Genomic DNA, 19,297 nt, shown 5'->3' on the forward strand with positions numbered 1-19,297 from the left:
AAAAGAAGAATAGCTGTAGAGAAGACACATTCCCCATCAAAATGTGGATGAAAACCTCATGTTGATACTAGCTTTATATCCTAGTTTACTAGAAACAGTTACAAACAATTAAATGAATTGAATCAGAAAAAAGGCTTCAAATTTATATAACTAAAAATAATCTATCCATTTTTCATATCACTAACTAATATCTGTTACATGCTTTCTGAAAAATAAAAATTGAGAGAAGTTCTGTACCATCATAAACCCAACCAAGGTGCTATTACAAAGCAGTCACATTTTAAAAAGGGATAGCAATCAAAGATAATTATGTTCACAATTTGTTCTGATCAATCCTGCTACCCATATATATAATCTGACTAACTTTTTTCCCCTCTGTCAAGTTATTTGAAATATATTAGCTGCTCCAATCACATGGCAACCACTTCGTTTTACAATGCAACACAGCATGATGCAGTGGAACCTAAACAATTCTACAATGTATGTCTATACAAAGAAGTGCTATAGTATTTTTCAAAACTGGGCCTTTAAGCCTCCAAAAGAATCCATCTATCCTTTTTGTTTGCTTCTTCTCTTCCAGGGCCATTCATCAGAGAGAGATCCTTCCCAACACCAGGAGGAAAGGACAAGACACTCTTCTCCTGCTTCAAGCAGCTGTACTTCCAAAGTGAAAAAGTCCTGGTTCTACTGGACTGAATTATTTAGTCTAAAACAAAGAGGCTTTATACAGATGGAAAAACATGCGTCTTGAATGACAAACAAAGTCTTACTTACTGAATGTATTAAAAATTGTTTTTCCAGACACAATTCATCAAAGCAAAGCTCCATCCTTGGGAAAACAGCTATATTCACAATCAAGACAGATGTACAAGTCATGTGAAATAAGGCTGCCACTGGACTGAATTATTTAGTTGTTTGCTAGAGACTTGATCAAATTCAGCCTCTGTGTAAACATACTGAATTAAATGGGACACAGTTTGAGATGTTCTACATCCTGATCCAATTTGATCATCTGTGTGCATCAGATTTTTGGAAATGTTAGTGTTAAATGTAAAAATGTCCTTATAGTAAATGCAAACTTGTGGGTACATTTTGGATTAAATAGTCCATAAGACCCAATAGCATAATTTAGAAAAAATGCAATAATCAATCACACATGCATGAAGGAGCTTGAATTTCCAATGTGATCAATTCTGAAAGAGTCTGTCTTCTGACAAATAAACGCAAGTGTATTTTCAAAAACACATTTTTTTCTTGGAAAGGTGAAGACTTATTCTCACTTTACATCCAGCCCTGAACAATTTCCTTTCTTTAACATTAACTGTCTTCTTAAATACACTTCTAATTTACTGACTGTAGTCCAGCTTGTTGTTCCAACAGATTATTCTGTACTTTAGAAAACTGCCCTTTCTGTAACAGTAACAGAAGATATTGGAGAAATTGCTCATAGATGATTAGAATGCTTGAGATGCATAATTGTATTTAAAGTTTCCTAAATATGATCTCTAAACAATATCTAAATATAGTCATTTCATACTGAGCCACCACATTATTCTGTTGTAAATGGATTAATGGTTTACTGGTTTGAATAACCAGTATTTTATTATTGTTGTAGATTTTCATTACTTTGCGTTGACAGTTGCAGTTTTTGTACTACATACCACACAATTTTATTTGTGTGTGATCACAGGAATACATTATTACTCTGCTTTAACAGTTTCGGTTTTAGCTCTTCATTAGCCAGATCATAAAAACGCAATGAAATAAAGTGTGAAACTCTAAATATCTCAAAATATCTCTAAATCAGTTTGCTTAACTTAGTGAGAAACTGAAACCATAAATATAGAAGTTTTAGATTAAAATATGTCTCCACAATTTTTATATCGTGCTTAAAAGACTTATAACAATAGTGGAGGATATATTGCATGACTGCAGTTGCTGCTAAGCACTAAGAATATTGTTTTTGTGGGGTTTTTACCTCAACAAAATGTATCTGCTTGCATGAAAGCAAGAACCATGAATGAGCCTCCCAATTTTAGAAAAACATTTTGAGGATGAAAACTGCAATTAAAAGAGAAGTGTGCTCACTAACCAGTGGTCTTAGCAGATGTTAATCGATTGCACTGTCAGCTGATGTATCTCTTCTAAAGAAAAGACAAAACTAAAGATGACAGAGGTCCTGATAACTAAACCTGACGAAATGTATTAAGTAGTTATAGAAGCAGTTTGCCAGTAGTGTTTCACCAGAGGAGACTGGTGCTCAGCTGAGATGCTGGGATGAAATTTGAACAAGTTTTCCCTGGAAGATCACTTGATGTAGCTCAACACAACAAGATGAAGAGGTGGGCCTGCTGCCCACCCAGCAGCCAGCAGCAGAACAGGGGGGTTCCAAGAGGAAAGTGGCATTTTGTGTGCACACTAATCCGAACAGTTTGCCAGTATAGAAAGTGCAAGGAATTGTTTGTAACATTGTAAAGTTCCTTTGCAGGAAAATGGGTTGCTATTGCATTTAGTAAACCAACATCTGTGAAGCTGGCGAAGGTTAGCAGAAGAACAAGCAGAAATTATGCCAGCAGCACCTTTCTGTGCAGACTTAGAGGCACCAAATTCCTCTAGTTATTAAAAAGCTATAAATGGATGGAAGGTCTTCCCCAACTGTGGTCTCCCCCTCAAAATAAAAATGTGGATGTATCTGGATTAAGTGTTGAAAATTAGTCCTAACTCTCCACAGAAACTGAGTAAGTTCCTTTAGACTGCACAGGAAAGCCTAAAGCCCATCATCTAATCAGTTGAGCAGGGAATAATGTACAAAAGCCAAGAGCATGAAGCAGTTTACCCTTGTCCTGAATGGTACAATATTCCATATTCAAATTGTGTCCATAACACCAGTGAAAGGGGAAGAAAACAGGAAGTGTATGTATAGAAATTTTAACCACGTTATTGAGACTTATTCAATATAAAAGTGCTCAGATTTTTCTTTGTTTTCTTTTTCCTAACAATTAAGGTTCTTAGATTAGACTCCTGAGATGTCAAATATGTTAAGAATCAATTCTTTCCTTAATACAGGGACAGAAATTTTTGTCCAAAGCAAGATCTGGAGTTTAACACTGCCAAATAGCCTGGCAGACTGTGCCAATGGCAGAAAGTGGTATCACAAGGAGGAAACATGACCAAGGATGAACACAAATCAATCAATTGCAAGATTTCACCCTGCTCAAATCAGGGATACAAAGTATTAATAGAGAACTTGAGTGACAAGAGCAAAAGTTTTTGAACTTTAGCATCTACCAGAAAAAGGAAAATTTCAAAGGAATTAGAGTCTATATCCTTAACAGATAATCCTTAGCTAGACCACCCTATCTGAGTTACCATAAAAAACAATTAAAGAAATAGAGTGGCCGACCTTCCAAAATTACAATAAAAATTATAATATATATAATATATAAAATAAAATTTCACATGGTACAGGTCTTACATCATTGCCAAAAGTGTTTTGAAATAATGCTCCAAAGTCAGTAGTCTTTGAGAGTCCACTAAAGTAAAGAGAATTACCTCCCTAAATTATCACCTCCCTAAATTAACTTGACACATGTAGTGTGGAAACACGGTGGGTGACTCAGTCACTAATGTAGCAGAAAGACACATGCAGTTCTGACAATAATTTTTAGTCCCAACAGTGATTATCTGAAGCTGTAAATAGTGACAAAATTCAGTCTCTCATTGGCCAGAACTTTGAAAATCTCTGTAGTGTTAACAGTATGTACAAACATTCTAGTTAAAGGGAATGCAATGCTTCAAAACTGAGAAGCTTTTCCAAAGCACCCATTTTCTCACCATGTGGTAGACAAGTTAGTTCTTTTACAGAAGCTATTCTGGCACTATGGATTGCCTTTAGCAAAAGGATACAATCTCAGTTATGAAATTAGTTATATAAAATACCAAACACCCCCTCAAGGTCAAAATACCACTGAATATGCTAATTCTTGATGTACATTAAGCCAGACTGCGACCAGGCTTTCACTATGCTCTTTAAGGGATGATACTGTTACCTTTATTTTTTTGTCATGAAATAAAATTGTCCTGAGAACAGCACAACTGCTGTGAGTAAGGGGAATAAACATGATGAATACAGCATCACCTACTTAATATCTGCTATTCTGCATAACTCTCTACTGTGCATGAAGAAGACTGTTCAATGGAAATAATAATTAGAGAAACTACATTTAAAACCCAGCATAATTCTATTGTACGTATACATTTTTGTATCATCAATGGATATTTTAACATCCCAGTTTAATTTATTTTTCTGTCATCTAGTAGAAAACATCCAAGGTACATGGCTTCCTTTGGAACCTACTCTATAGCCAAAAAGCAGTAAATATCTCACATTTAACACTCCATTCTACATAAATAAATATAGGAAAAAATGTTTTTCTAAATAAAATTTTCCTAAATTACAATAATTTTAATGGGAAAAATGGTAAGAAGTTTTAAGTCTAGTTACCAAAAATAATTTTGTTTCTATTTCTTGAAACTCCTTCCTATCTCTGCAACAGTCAGGGAGGAATTTGTAATTTCATGTACTAGGTAAATCCAATCTATACCACCTACTATTTCAAATACAATTTAAAATCATGTAACCTGTGCCATTATATGTCACAGGCCGCTTAACATATTTCATTATATATATATCATATATATCATCCTAAGCAATTAATTTTTGTTTCCATGTTTAGATTCTTTGGGGTACATACAGAAATGCATAGTGAGGTCTACAAAACACTGCCTGACATCAAACACCTCCCTATATAGTCCAAAGAGAAGTCAATTACAGGGAGCATTGACTGGCATTTTACCACCTACTTTTTTAGTGTTGTGCCTTCACAAACAAAATACATAAACAGAGTCAGCTTTAACTGGTGTATCATAAGAGCTGTAATACTGGAGGTGGCTTAAGAGGATGCACTTCTCATAAGACAACCATTCTAATAGATTTTGCATTTAAATTACCTAATACTGCCTAAGGGTGATTTATACCATCTTGGAGGATCAGACCAATGCTTACAGACCTAAAACAGTGTCATAAAAGTGGCACAAGAGAGTTGTGTACACATCTTAATCCTCATCACTGGAAATACAGAGAAAAAATATCAAACTATTTCATCTTAATAGTATTTTCTTTCATATAAGAATTTTAGTTGGATTTAGCAGGTCCTAAGTGCAAGAAACTAGGTTTGCCAACTGAATTAGATGCCATTCTGCTATTTTTATGAATTTTCTGTAAATGACAAGAAGAAGACAAGAAAACATTAGCATAAAATGAGATTAGGTAATAGGCCCTAATTTTTCCCATATCAACTTTAACATGAAAAAGGTAAATTTTTACTAAGAAACAGAAGTTATCTACCAATACCTAATAAAAGATTTCATACCTTCTTAATATAAAATTATATTGCAGCATAACGAGGATTTAGCCAACCTCACTAAAATTTTATGAAGTTAGGATATGGCAGCACATCAGCAAGTAGTGTAGAGCTATGGGATCTGTGAAGAACTGGTGATTAGAGTTAAGTCCAGAAGTGGCTCAGGGTTGTTTCAGATGGTTGATGATTTCACCTCACAAGAATTTAATCTATATGCTTTGGGACCTTGGGGCACTGTGTATCCAAGTGAGAGCTGTGTGGAAATTCTCTGTGAAAATGGACATCTGTTCTGAACCAAAACACTAATGTATGTAATTTAAACATGGTACATGCCATGGCCTTGGAAAACTGCTCTTTAAGCCTTCTTAATAACCTAGCCCTTAGAAAACCAGACCTGAACTTAGGTTTACAATATCTATGGTGACCTAACAAATGGATTGCTGGATTTAAAAAAAGAGGAGATCCCCCAATTCACTAATCATCTTCTCCAATAGTTATAATGGGTCTACTATTGCTGCAATACTTAATCTATTAACCTAGGACCTTAGAAATTAACTTCAGATGTGATTTATCCCAAAATAATGCAAATTGAGCAAATTCTATACATCCCTTGAAATTATACAGTTCCTTGAAGCTGCCAAAACTTTGTCCCCATGCCTGTACTTGGGAACTGCTTCTCATTAGACTGCACTAGTAGCACAAAGGGACCTTCAAACAGATGTAAATAGTTTACACAGTTGCAGTGATAACTGCAGTATACAGCTATATGCCAGTATACTTGGACTGGAGTTACAACAGCAAAATCCATGTAAGTCTAAGCATGAACTGTCAACAATTGGATTTTCAGTTGCTGAAGTAGTTGCCAGCTATATCAAGTACACGGAATTAGCAATATTATGTGCCATGAAAATCACAGTATGAAATAAAGCCTCTAGTTTTAAACTTTTTATATGTAAAGAAGGTAACGAAATTAGGACATAATACTGGTCTTGTAACTAGTGGATACTGTGGAATGGTGGATAGTGTACTATTTTGTGGGCAGAAAAAGTGGTGTAATGTTCCACATTCCAGTAGCTAGTTTACTGACATAGATCAAAAACATTGTGTTTTTTCTTATTCTTGAACAGTGCTTTTTTATCCACCTTTATATTATTGTGTTCTACCTATGAATAAAATCTGTGTAGGAGGGAAAAGGTGATTTTCAAACAGTTACGTATCAGTCACACAAAACAACCACGATTATGACCTGGTACAGGACTATGCTTACAAGAGAATCATATTGGGGCTATCTGTTATCTGTGCATACACTGAGCAGGCAGGCTGCTGTCATCTCTTACTGACTTATAGTTTTCTGCAATTCATTATATAGAGCCCCTTACCTGGGCAAATGGCAACTTCTGAAAGAGGAAGAGGTACATAATGAACATCAGTCTGTGCCTATTACCAACACATGAAAATCAGAAGAACCAAAATAATCCAGAGTGCTTCCTTATTAAGTATAGCAAGACTAACATAAAAATAATGTATTTCACACATTAAAAGCTTGATCTACACAGAAAACAGTAACATGATACCATGTTAGTAATAGAAATGCTACACTTCTAACTACTTCCACTTCAAAGACTACACAAAAAACATTGACCAGAGTGCTAATTATTAAAGAATAAATTAATCTCCAGCGTAAAAACGCAATTGTCACAGAACTTGTCACAAGTCACACCAGATAAATTTGACTAAACATTAAAATGCTCATTATTGTAATTATGATTTTTCTTTATAAAAATTCATTGAGAATGATCTGAACAAAATTACTCTATGGATGATTACAGCTCATGAATTTACATGACAATCAGCAGGAATATTTAGAGCCAGTTAACAACATGTAAGTGATTACATTGAAAAACAAAAAAACTTAGTAATTGGTTGTACAATGCAGGATGTTTCAGATTTAAGAAAGTTTGGGCTGTTTTTCTTATTTGTAAATCATGTGGTAAATACATAACTTTCTCTTAAGATAAACATATTTTTCATTATTGTGGAAGTCCCTTAAAATATAGCATGTTGAAAACATTCTTTCAGGACTGTACCTACTTCTATATAGAAAGAATCAAAGAATTCAGTCTTCAAAAAATGAAGATGATATCCTCAATTTGAGTGAGAATGTTATATTCATTAAAAAATGTCCAGGCCTATTATCAATCTTTATCTCTCCTCAGCTATAAAGGTTTGCAAACATTTCAGGTAATATAAGTCCTTAGCCTCTCTTGGTGAAGTACATAATTTGATCATTATTTGTTTTGGCTGTTCTTTATTTAGCTCGACAGAAGAGTTCAATCCTATCTCATCCAGGTTCTCAGCATTCTAATAGTGACATTTCTTTCTGAAGTTCAGTGAGCAGCCTGATTATACCTGTCAGGTGTTACTTGTTTTCCCTCATATTGATTTTTTTTGTTGTTGTTTTACTTATTTATGATGTGCTGTGATTGATTTATTGACAAAAGAAGAGTTGCCAAGTTTCTCTTTACAGCTGCAACAGAAGGAAATGACTTTTCATGTTTCATGATTTCTAAGGAAAATAAAACAAAGTTCTTCCCATGGTTATTCCTTAGTTTTAGTCTCAAATTCAGATGTCAAGTATTCCTGTACTTCAGAGATGCAAGTATCAGGGACAACTTCAAGTTCAGCACTCAATCCAATGAAGCCCTAATATGGGCACTAGAAAGGATCTAGTTCACATCCAAATCTCCCAAAAAAGTTGGATGGGCTCCTGATCAAAACAGTTCTCTTAATTCCATATTCACTCAATCTCAGCCTAAGTTTTGCATGCAGTGGTGTTGTTAGGATTGTTCACAAGAAGAGAAGCTCTCCCTTCCCTTTTGCCTCAAATTCTGAAAGCCCTATCATTTTGAGTTAGAATTAATCAAATATCCATCTTTGGCAGTCATGGTTGACAAATAATACCTGTATCTTCATAATAAATCTTAAAAATTAAGATATTAATACACCATTTCCTTTAACTTTGAAAGTATAAACCTCTAATGCTCTGAATCTTCCATGCAAGAAGCTACAAAAATAGGAATCAATCCCACTTTGCAAGGAAACCTTTCCATGTCTTCATTCTCTCGAGACCCTGGATCACTCCCTTATTCCTTTTTATAATCCATATATTTCTATAAAACACTGGCAGAAAAAAAAACCCCAAACCCTCATTTAATTTTTTAATATTAAAAAATAAAATAATGGTAATAACACATCTTCTTACATCTTACATAACAGGTTCTTCTTACATCTTTAGAGACAGCCACCAAAACGTCTCCTTGTCAGAGTATACTTTGAACATAAACTTTCAACATCCACACATTTGAAAATTTTTTTGGCAATGTAATACTTCCAAGGTCAAAGCAGTGGCATCTCATAGTATATAGATTAAATCAGTGTATGAAATTAATAACAATAATAGGGCTTCTTAACATGCTATACAACTGGGATGCATCAACCTATGAAGATCTCAAGTCTGATAAGAAACTTAATTCCATCCTCTGAGTACACAACAAAGCGTGATGGACAATCTGGACATTTATAATTACAGCTTGTGTTAGCTGAGTCTCCACATCATCAGCTGAAGCACAACAATTGCTCATTGTAACCAGAAGCTTATCTATCCCATAAATTCCATGAGTAAGCCCAGTCTGTTTATTAATGTGTATTAAACAGATGTAAACCCACTGCCCATAAGTGTCACAAAATCCTTCTATTGCCAGCAGTTTAATTATCTCCAGATGTGTAACAAAGGAAGAATAGATATTTTTTTGTTAATTATCTCTAAATCTGTAATAAAGAAGCACAGAATAGAAAACATTTTGTTAAACAGACTCTTTCAAAAGAAACAGCCACTGCTGTTGATAAAGTGCTGTCCACTAGAATTCTTTGGGTTGTAATTCTTTGTTGTAGCCAAAGATTATCCACTCAGTGATTTTCATTAGCTTCATAAACCCTTGCTCCATTTTTTATCTCATACTCTGAACCAATTTTTGTTCTTGGTGTAAAATTAAAATGTAAACACACAGAAAACCTCACATAAATATCTTGTGTTTCACCTTGACAAAGTGCAGCTGAAGGGTCCCCAAAAGAATTTACACTCTGAGTTCAAATATCAAGGTTATTTGAGACTATATTCTATACCCTCTTCTTCTAAAGCACTTGTAATGTAGCATATAAACATGATTGTGTATAAGCTCATAACATGAACAGCTGCAATATAAAGCCTCTAACCTACCTGCAAATAACCCCTGCAGTTCCCAGATCTGTGCAGTTACTGAACACCACATATAGGCACCAGCCTGGCACCACCCTCATCAGCTTACCTGCAATGCACACACACAGACAAAACTAAACAGCCAAAAAAGGAATGAAGCAAAACTGGCCTTGATAACAAAATGGGATACTTTGAGCAAAGATGCCCTGATAGATTATTCTAAGAAGGAGGCTATCCATATCTCTGTTCTAAAGGTAGAGAAGATTAGGTGAAAGTATGTCTGATTTATTTTGATGATTCTGTTTTTCTGAAAATAGGCAGAATTATGAAGAGTTTTGGTTTTGGTTCCCCCATCGCCTCCCAAACCACTCTTTTAATTAGCTGGAGAAGGCAGGACTCCATGTGAAGATCAGAAGGGCAGGAGAGCAGTTCAGGTTTTAGAGAGACTACTTGAAAAACAAAAGATTGAAGAGGTGTGGCTTATTGCAAATACTATGATTAAATGAAAGTTGTACATTTTTTAACACAATGATGAGAAATAAAGATAATATTAAATCAAAGCTAAGTTACTATTAATACTAACAACATGGATATAGTGTTACTGCTTCAGTACAGTGTTGAACTACATGACCTTTTGAAGTTCCTTACATCCTTGTTCTCTATAAATATTAAATTAAACTAGAAATACATCAGGGCAGTGAGTCTCAGTATTGAATTGGTTATAAATCAAATTAGCCACCAATAATAATCAATCCTTATTTTGTCTAAGGAATCGTCTGTCTCTCCAATTATAAATCCTAACTAAAGAATTCTATCAAAGCAAGTAAAAGTTGAAGTTTGAATTGGTAAGTAAATTAATAATGGGACCAAACCACTTAGTGTCTACAATACAGCCAGATCTTATAAAGCTAAAAATTATAAAGTCTTTTTTTATACACCAATCAGTTTTCACAGGCACATCTTTCCTTTTCTTTTTAGGTAAAAGACTGCTCTCTTTTCTTCGCAAGAAATCATATGGAATAATGGTTACAGGTTTAGGACTATATAGCTAGTATTATTACAAAATGATACTTAGAAACAATTGCACCTTCATAATTTTTCGTTTTCCCTATTTGTATTGCAAAGAAAGCATAAACAAGGTAATCTAGGGGCAAATTCTGGTGTTATTGTAGATAACTACCTAATTCATATTTTGAGTCCTTTCATGATTTCAAAACATCTTTACTATTCTTGGATATCAGCAGAAAATTATACTACAAAATGAAGTGAAAAGTGGATCTATTTTAGCTCCACAAGAAGTTGTCCCATTGTTCTACACACTATAGTTTATATTATGTCTTTATAGAGCATAATTTGTATATTATACCATGATTTATCTCATGTCCTTAAACATGCCTTCTGCAGCAAGATGAAAGCTGCAGCTTGACTAATGTTTAGTGCCTCTTTCCCCTAGCAAGTTTATCCCTATTTCCCTTTCCTTCCTTCTTATTAAAATAATTTTCAGTTGTACAGTTCTTGTAGTATCAGCCACAACAGAATAGGTATCATGCCCCATGGTTTCCATTTTAGAAGCAATTTAAGGATTCAAACACGACTATTTCAACTATATTCATGACATTATCTAAATTGTCACTGTGGTTTTGCAGCCCTGCTCTGAAACCAACCTTAAGAGTAATACCAGTGGGCTGGTTTTACCCTGGCTGACAGAGAACTAGTCTGAGGGATGGATGTGTTATCATTCAAGTCCTAAAATCTGTTTTTCACACTTATTTTTTCAGGTGGAGATATAAGAGTGCAATTTTAGATTGACATCGGTATCTGCTTTGAAAAAGCACCTTGCAGATACCACAAACAGAAAATAGCCCAACTCCAGAAAAAGTTTGTTCACAGAGCTCAGGAGTTATAAAATGAATCTCTTTCCTCAGGTAACTTGAAGTGGAGCCTCCAGGATGGAGTAACACAGTAAAGTAATCCCTTCTTTTCCTAGAATCTGGTTTTGTTTGAAGTTCAGATATACAAGCTGTAGGGGGAACACATGCTATGTTTCATTTGAAGGAATGGGGAGCTTAAATCTACACTGAGCCCATTTTAAAGGAGTGTGTCAAGATGACTGACAAGTATGGAGGCTAGCAAGAAAACATCAGGGCCCCTGAATGACTGTGTATAGAAATAATGTCATCACTGGGAACATTGACTGAGGTCATTGATCTACAGCGCTGGACCCAAACTGGCAAACTATTTCCAGGGGCAATGATATGAAGTTCACTTTTTGGTTGAAAGTTTCAAAAGAGGCTTTCAGACCCAAAACATAATAAAGGGCAGAAAAAGTAAACTGCTTGGAAAAAAGATGTATAAAAAGAAAGTAAAATTCCAGGATGAGCAATGGAATCCAGCTACAAAATCACTATCCTAAGGTGGTCTAGAGAGAAACTGTGAAGCACTAGCAATTGCTTTTACAGTGGTGCTTTAAATTATCTCAGTTTTGGAGAGATAGGGGACTTTTGTTCTGACTCATACAAAGCAGCTGATACAAAAGGACATGTATCCAACCAATATAATTTCCTCAGAAAGAGACATTCAGCAATAATAGCATTTTCCTTTGAACAGTACCAGGAATTTTCTTCCTGGTACAGGTTTTACAGGAATAGCTGATTGAAATTTCACAGAAATTTCTTACAAGCACTGAAATATGGTATGAAACCTTGGGAGAGTGGGGGAAGAATACTACTTCTGATGTGAACATTGTGTAGTTAATGAACAGCCTGAAAAAAAATCACATTTTTTCATATACACATCTGCCTTTTGTTTTATTTTAGTCACCACATATTCTAGTTATTTCCACAGGATAAAGCAAATGCTATGCATAAAATAAAATAGGAAAAAAGGAACTATCTGTTATTGCTCCAGAGCATATGATTTAAAAGTTAATCAATATCCAATAGGGGATATTGATAAACTGGTAACTTGTCCAAATGTGTTTTACAGTTCTGAACAGTGACACTAAGCTGTTCATAACACTTGCATAATTTCCAGTATCCTCTGCCACATCATATTTGTTCTAGGATGCTGAGCCATTTTGAATAATTTCATGCATATCAAGGTCCGTAATTATTTCAGACACTCCAGTAGCACATGCTTCATTACTGGGTGCTGTTAAAGTAGAGAAATTGGTTTTTGTCAACACTTCTTCCACACTGGATAGTTGTGAAGTGCACCATTTATTTTCATTATTTCACTCTACACTGACCCAGTCTTTGAAGAGTATATTGTCTTTTTAAGTTAGGCAGGTTAATGGTAACCCTACAGCATTGTTTAAAGGTAGCATGCTACTTGTTAGCACACTGTGTCATAGTGGATGACATCGACATTTCCTTGCTTTTGTATCTCTTTTCACATGTTATTTGAGGAAAAGAAGTGGTGGCTAACATTAGTATTGACATTGCAAAATTGTTTTTACTGTAGTAAGAGTCATGAGGGCCAATTTGATGCACAAATGATACTCACTTGAGGCTTACTTGGTAGAAAAAATGGAATTGAAACACTTGAAGAGTTCAAGCTCACAACATGTACGATAATTTTAGTTTCTTCTGTCTTCCAAAATGTAGCAATATAGAATTTCCCAGCTATCCAGATCAGAGTCAGTATTTGTCATTTGAGTTATGCCATCCTGTCAGATTCAGAGGATTAACTCCTAGATTCCTTATCTTCATCATTCCCTCCTGTAGATCTTGCTTTTTTGATCAAGTGACAAAGAATCTTGCATTTGTTACCACATTTACTACCACATCACTAACATCTGTTTGACAGAAGGCAACAGCATGTTGTACATCTGTGCACTGAGAGCCTCAGTACGCCAGAGCTGTAACACAACCACAAAACAGACATACTACTACATAATATATGTACATACATATTCCACATGCTGGGTAATCTCAACTACAGCACACACAGTATTGCATTTCTGAGTGTCTTATTTACACACATTGCATAAATATAAAATCAATTTTGAGCTTGCCCCATTTTATGCTCAGTAATTATCAACTTCAGCTAGAAAACTCATAAATTTGATCTCAATAAGTCCTACAGAAATGGCTTAAAATGTAAATTTCTTCTATTTCTTTTTTTGTGTGTGTGTTGATCTGTAGCATTTCTATTTAAGCTTTTTCCCACAGAAACTAAGGCTTTAAAAAAAGTTGAAAACCAAAGTTTAGCAAATTGCAATAAAAAGACAACTTACTGAAAAAAGTCTAATCCTGGCAGCATAGATCTCCATAATAAGAGATAATCTGATCTGGAGAGTTCTATATGACAAAATTCTACAAATGTCCTAATAGGCTTATGCTGCCTATCTCTTCACTACACAGCAAAGGTATCCTTATGTCACTATGATAAGAGTCTGTAAAGAAAATAATAAATGACAGATGGCAATGACTTCAGAAAAGATTGCAAAATTGTTACTGTCAATACACTAACTTCTGCATGAAAAAGAGACATTTTCCATTCTCTCTCCTAGTATTCTTCAGTCTTTACTCTGATTGCTTTTTCCTGGGGTTTGTTCAGACTGTAGTGACAAATGCAGTATCACTTAAGTATCCAGGCAAACTAAAGACAGATTGAATAGGTGCAGCAACACACAAAATGAATCATAAAATCTGTTCTCACACCTGCAAGGAATCAGTGGATCTTCTATCTTAATGAAGTCTTGGTTTTCAGTCACAGGGAATAAGGCAAACAGGGAACCTCTGTGTCTTATTAGAAACAAAAACTGATTCCAGCACAGCTCATCAGTGTTCAAAAGCAATCAGTTTAGTATACTGCCAGCTCTGCCTTTTCTTTTTCTTTCATGCTGAACTGACAACTTTTACTCCATCTATAGAGAAGCTGACAGGTGGAGCAGCAGCTGAGCAGCTGCAGGCATTTGGCTGCTTGTGGCTGGCTGCTGATGGCTGAGAACTTCTCTTCACTCTGGTGTTCATCCCTGGAGAACTTTGGAACTCAGAAGCACAAAGCCAAGTTTTTTCTATTGCAACTGCCCCAATAGTGCAAAAGAAGCCAAAAAGGTTAGAAGGACCTAATCTATAGCCCATTATTTCCAAAGTATAGATGTGCATGTCTCCCTCTTGGACAATCAGGACTTTATTACCTCTGAATGGTTAGACAAGAAATAAAGGATATTGAAAATCCACTTCAACCACAGGTTTCAAAGTAACGTGTGATTACTTCGTAGCATTAGCAACCTGGTGAATAACAATGGTTATGCCACTTTAGAGCAGACATCTGTTTTCAAAAGTCTGGACCAAAGCTGAGGACCCTGCTCATGTTTTCTAGCATGATAACTTCACTACTCTACCTCTGTCTCCAGTCTGTGAAAGAGATAAAATGTGAATCTCTGAAAGTAGGAGACAAAAACCCATGGCAGTCCTGCTGGAGAGCAGTACATATGATATGCCCTACATACAGTGGAAGAAGCTGGTGCAAGTTACAGAGATGTGGTGAGCAAAAAGCAGAGGCTGCATCTTTTATTTTGCCAACTTCAATGCATTTTGTGCTCTTATTCCTAAGGTCTTATTACAATCCTCCAGGACAGTTATCCATTCAATCATCTATGACATATGAGTCTGTTCATTTCACTTGCAATTATGCAATGCTGACAGAAATAACTGACTGTCACAATATTTAGCAGCAAAGTGAAATGAAACAATGTCAATACAAGAACTATGCTAAAATATAGCACAATACATTATTTAATGTGTCTCTGAAAAGAAAAAATAATTTTCTATTCCAATCAGAGCAACATGCATGGGGCTCGCAGTCAGGAGGTTCTCATCTTCTTTCCGTTTCTGAATTCCTTATACTTTGTTGAAGGAAGACTCCAAGTATGAACAAGCTTCTCTGCTGCAGTTTTTCCTTACAACACACTAGTGACCTACTTAACTCCCCATAATCTATCATGTAAGTCAGTTTTATGTATAGTTCCTGCAGTTTGTAACCTGTCTGGAGATCCACAAAAAACATTTACAGGGAGCAGAAGCTGTGAAAATGTTTACTGGAGTGGTAAGTAAATGTCCTGAAACATTATTACTGAGTGCAGTAATTGTTAAAGCTTCACTTGGAGCATGTTGGAATGGAAGTCAAGCACTGTTGCCCAGGGAACTGGCAGAGTCCCCATGCCTGGGAGGTATTAAAAAGACATGCAGATATGGCTCTTAGTCACAAGGCTTAGTGGTGGACATATCAGCGCTGGGTTAATGGATATGATGGTCTTAAAGGTCTTTTCTAACCAAAGTGACTCTATGATTTATCCCACCTCCATGAGCCAGCTTCTGATGGATCTAGAGCTAGAGAAGGTTAAAGCTTAGTAAGTCCTGCAAAATATCTATTCATCCTATGTTAACAGAAATTATAAATTGAATTCAGTCCAGCTATGTGTTTTCATCTACTTTCACTGTCTCTGCACTATTTCCCACATTAGTTTATATTTGACCCATTCACACAATCAGGTGACACTCAGAAGGTATTCACTTCTGTCTCTTCATATCTAAACTTCTGCTAGCCCCAGAGCCAAACAAAACAGTTGTTTTGTCTATCTCCACTATGTCCATCTGCCAGAAAAGGATGTGAGTAAATCTGTGAGTTTCAGCCAAATCTAAAGGTTGAATTTTAGAAGTAACCAGACCAGTAAATGAGTACAAGTTTATGAAAATCCATAGATGAAGAGAGAAACTCACATACACCAGAGAGAAGAAAAACTTAGCCTTTACTTCCAGTCTTTACTTCAGCCTACTTTCAGGCTGCTTCCAGAGATTCAGTGATGGATATCTCACAGCCAACTTCCCAGGAAAGCCCTGCCCCTCTTGCTATTACATGGCCCCTCCCTTGTCCCAGCAGTCCTTACCATCTTCAAGTTATGGTGTCCAATGGAACTCCACCTGTGTCTATCTTTGGGGGTCTCTGTTGTGTGAAATCTCCTACCCCATGTGATCAGAGTCTCATCTCATTTGTCCAGCAGGACCAGCTGCCCCTTCCCACTTATCCAGGAGGAGGGCCAGCATGGGAAGCCCTTTCCTATGCTGGTTGTGAGCAGCCATTTGTAAACTGTAGCAGCCATTGTGCTTTCATGTGACTGTCCCCCAGCTCCCACATGTCCCTCATGGCAGGAGAAGACCATGTCCAGGGGCATTTTCACCCACCTCTTCATATTCATTTACACTTCATAACAATGTAAATGTTTTTGGTTATTTTTTTCACAGGGCTGGAGATTCCTGGATGCTGTTTTCTAATAAATTGTAAGCACTTTGCTACTGCTCACAATAAAATGACAGCTGTCTTTTATGATTCATGAGCTTTCCTCTGAAGCTCTAAACTTCTGGTTTGGTATTAGCTCCTCAGTATTTCAGCTTTAATAAATTTTGCACATTCTTTTTTTCCACTGAAGTTCTTTAGCTGTAGTAAATTTTCCACTTTTCTGTCTCAGAATTTCAAAAGAAGATAGCAATTCACATCTTTCTATGCAGTTGTTTTTTCTGTAAGTTCTAATCTGATCCATATTTTATCCCTTTTTTTTTTATTCTGTTAAGCTTTATGTTGGACCTTCCACTTTGGTTTATCTGTTACCCATATAATATCCTTCTTCTTTATGCAAGACAAACTGGAAAAAAGTTTACCATTGATAGAACAGACTGAAACAAGTCTGTTGAGTAATAAAATAAGTATTTCTTTAATTTTTAAATAATATTCTAAGTATTTCCCCTGTGAGTTGTCATAGTACCCTTTTACTGACAGTCCTGCTACATATTTGTCAAGGTCTGCCTTACTGGCTCATCAGAACTTTATTGGTTTCAATAGAGATGCCACCTGACCTCAGATAAAGATCTTGACACAAGTTCCATATGCAACATTTCTAGTCAGGAGTGGCAGCTGCCTCTTTCCTCAGATTAGCAGCATATTAAACACTGGCAGATAGTAAATACAACATTTAGTTCACAGATCCCTTTAATGAGAAATTCAGGATGTCAAAGGGAAAACTTTGCAAGAATCAGGCAGATATTTTAAATTAGTTCATATAAATAAATAGAATGCTTTTCCCACATGACTCTACCACAGAGCATTTCATATCATAGCACACATGGAAACATAACTTCACAATTCATGAAAGCTTTGTATCTTTTGCCTTACATTCTGGTAGTACTGTTCAGCTGGAGGAAAAAATGTTTCATAATAGGAAAAAAAAGCCTAGTCAAATATTTAAACATCAGACAAAATAACTTGGAAAGTTGTTTCCAAACTATGAGTGTGGTCATAAAAATCTAGTGGTAAAAATATAAGACTGTAAGCCTTGAAAGATACTTAAATTAAATCACTAAAGAGTGATAGAGCAATCTCTCCATGCCTTTGTGTTGATTAAAATTATTGTCTTCCATAGCAGTACTGAAATGTCATCCAATTCCAGAAACTGTAGGCCACACAAAGGTAAAATAAAAAAGTCCACTTTTACAAAGGTAAAATAAATATATAGTTAAAAGGTGTTCAATAGGCTTCTGAAAATCTCTAGAATATCTCTTGTACCTTTACAGCCTAGAAGAAAGCTTAAAGCAGAAATGTTTGTCAGACAAAAGGAAAATCCAGTTTTCAGAATTGTTATATCTTAATAAAATATTTTGAATCTGATACCCAGGTAAAGGAAAACGTTGTTCCTGGGCAGACACACCAGTGTAACAGAATGAATGTAAACTTCTTATTTTCATCTTGTCTTTGGTGACAGTTTTCTCCAGACAGGATTTCCGTATTTGTTGAGGAAGAAATTAGTACTTTATTACTTGTCTTAGAATGTAAAATACTAAGGAAGGAAAAAGCACTGAATGGTAAATTGCAAAGCAACTGAAATCACACGCAGGAAGTTTAAAGTGTTGAATAGTTTGAAAATTTATTCATTCATATTTCTTCCGAAGTCAAAGAGTATGAATGAAAGTAAAGAATAATCTGTACGTGATTTTTGTGTGAAGAGGTGAGATTTACTCAAACCCTAAGTGCTGATTAGTCTGTCAGCACCCCAGGAAAGCTGTGACCCTTGTGCCTGACCAGTCTGTCAGTGTCCTGTTGTGGGCACCCTTCACTGAGCAGGTCACTAGATCTGAGGGTGGCTCCACTAACTTGTTCAGGGTCACACACCAAAGAGAGAAAGCTCCTCTTGGGTCCCCACACCCCTACCCACTGCTGGCAACTGCCAGTGCCCCTGATGGAGTCACTAACAGTTTACAGAATAGCACTCTTTTTAAATAAAATTGTGACAGGTTAAGGTTTGAGAATTGCCAATAATAGTATCAGACTGCAAAAATATATTTAAAGCAATATATTAAATCAAAGCAATGTACTGACAAGCTCTAATCCACTAAAATGCTAGTTCTAGATAACCATTCAGCATGCATAGAGAATAGTTCTTATGCAATAGGCCTCCTTATGGAGGAAAAGGCAGGTTCAGCCCATCAAGTGATCCCTGTTACTCAGTGAGGGGTGGCTGTACCTTGGGGGTGAGTATCTCAGGATAGTGTCCGAGATAACCTTGGGATGGAGATGTGTCAGTCCGAAGAGAGTGATTTCACCATGGTTGCTGGTTCAAGAA

This window comes from Agelaius phoeniceus, chromosome 3 (assembly GCF_051311805.1).
Source record: "Agelaius phoeniceus isolate bAgePho1 chromosome 3, bAgePho1.hap1, whole genome shotgun sequence".
NCBI lineage: Eukaryota > Metazoa > Chordata > Aves > Passeriformes > Icteridae > Agelaius > Agelaius phoeniceus.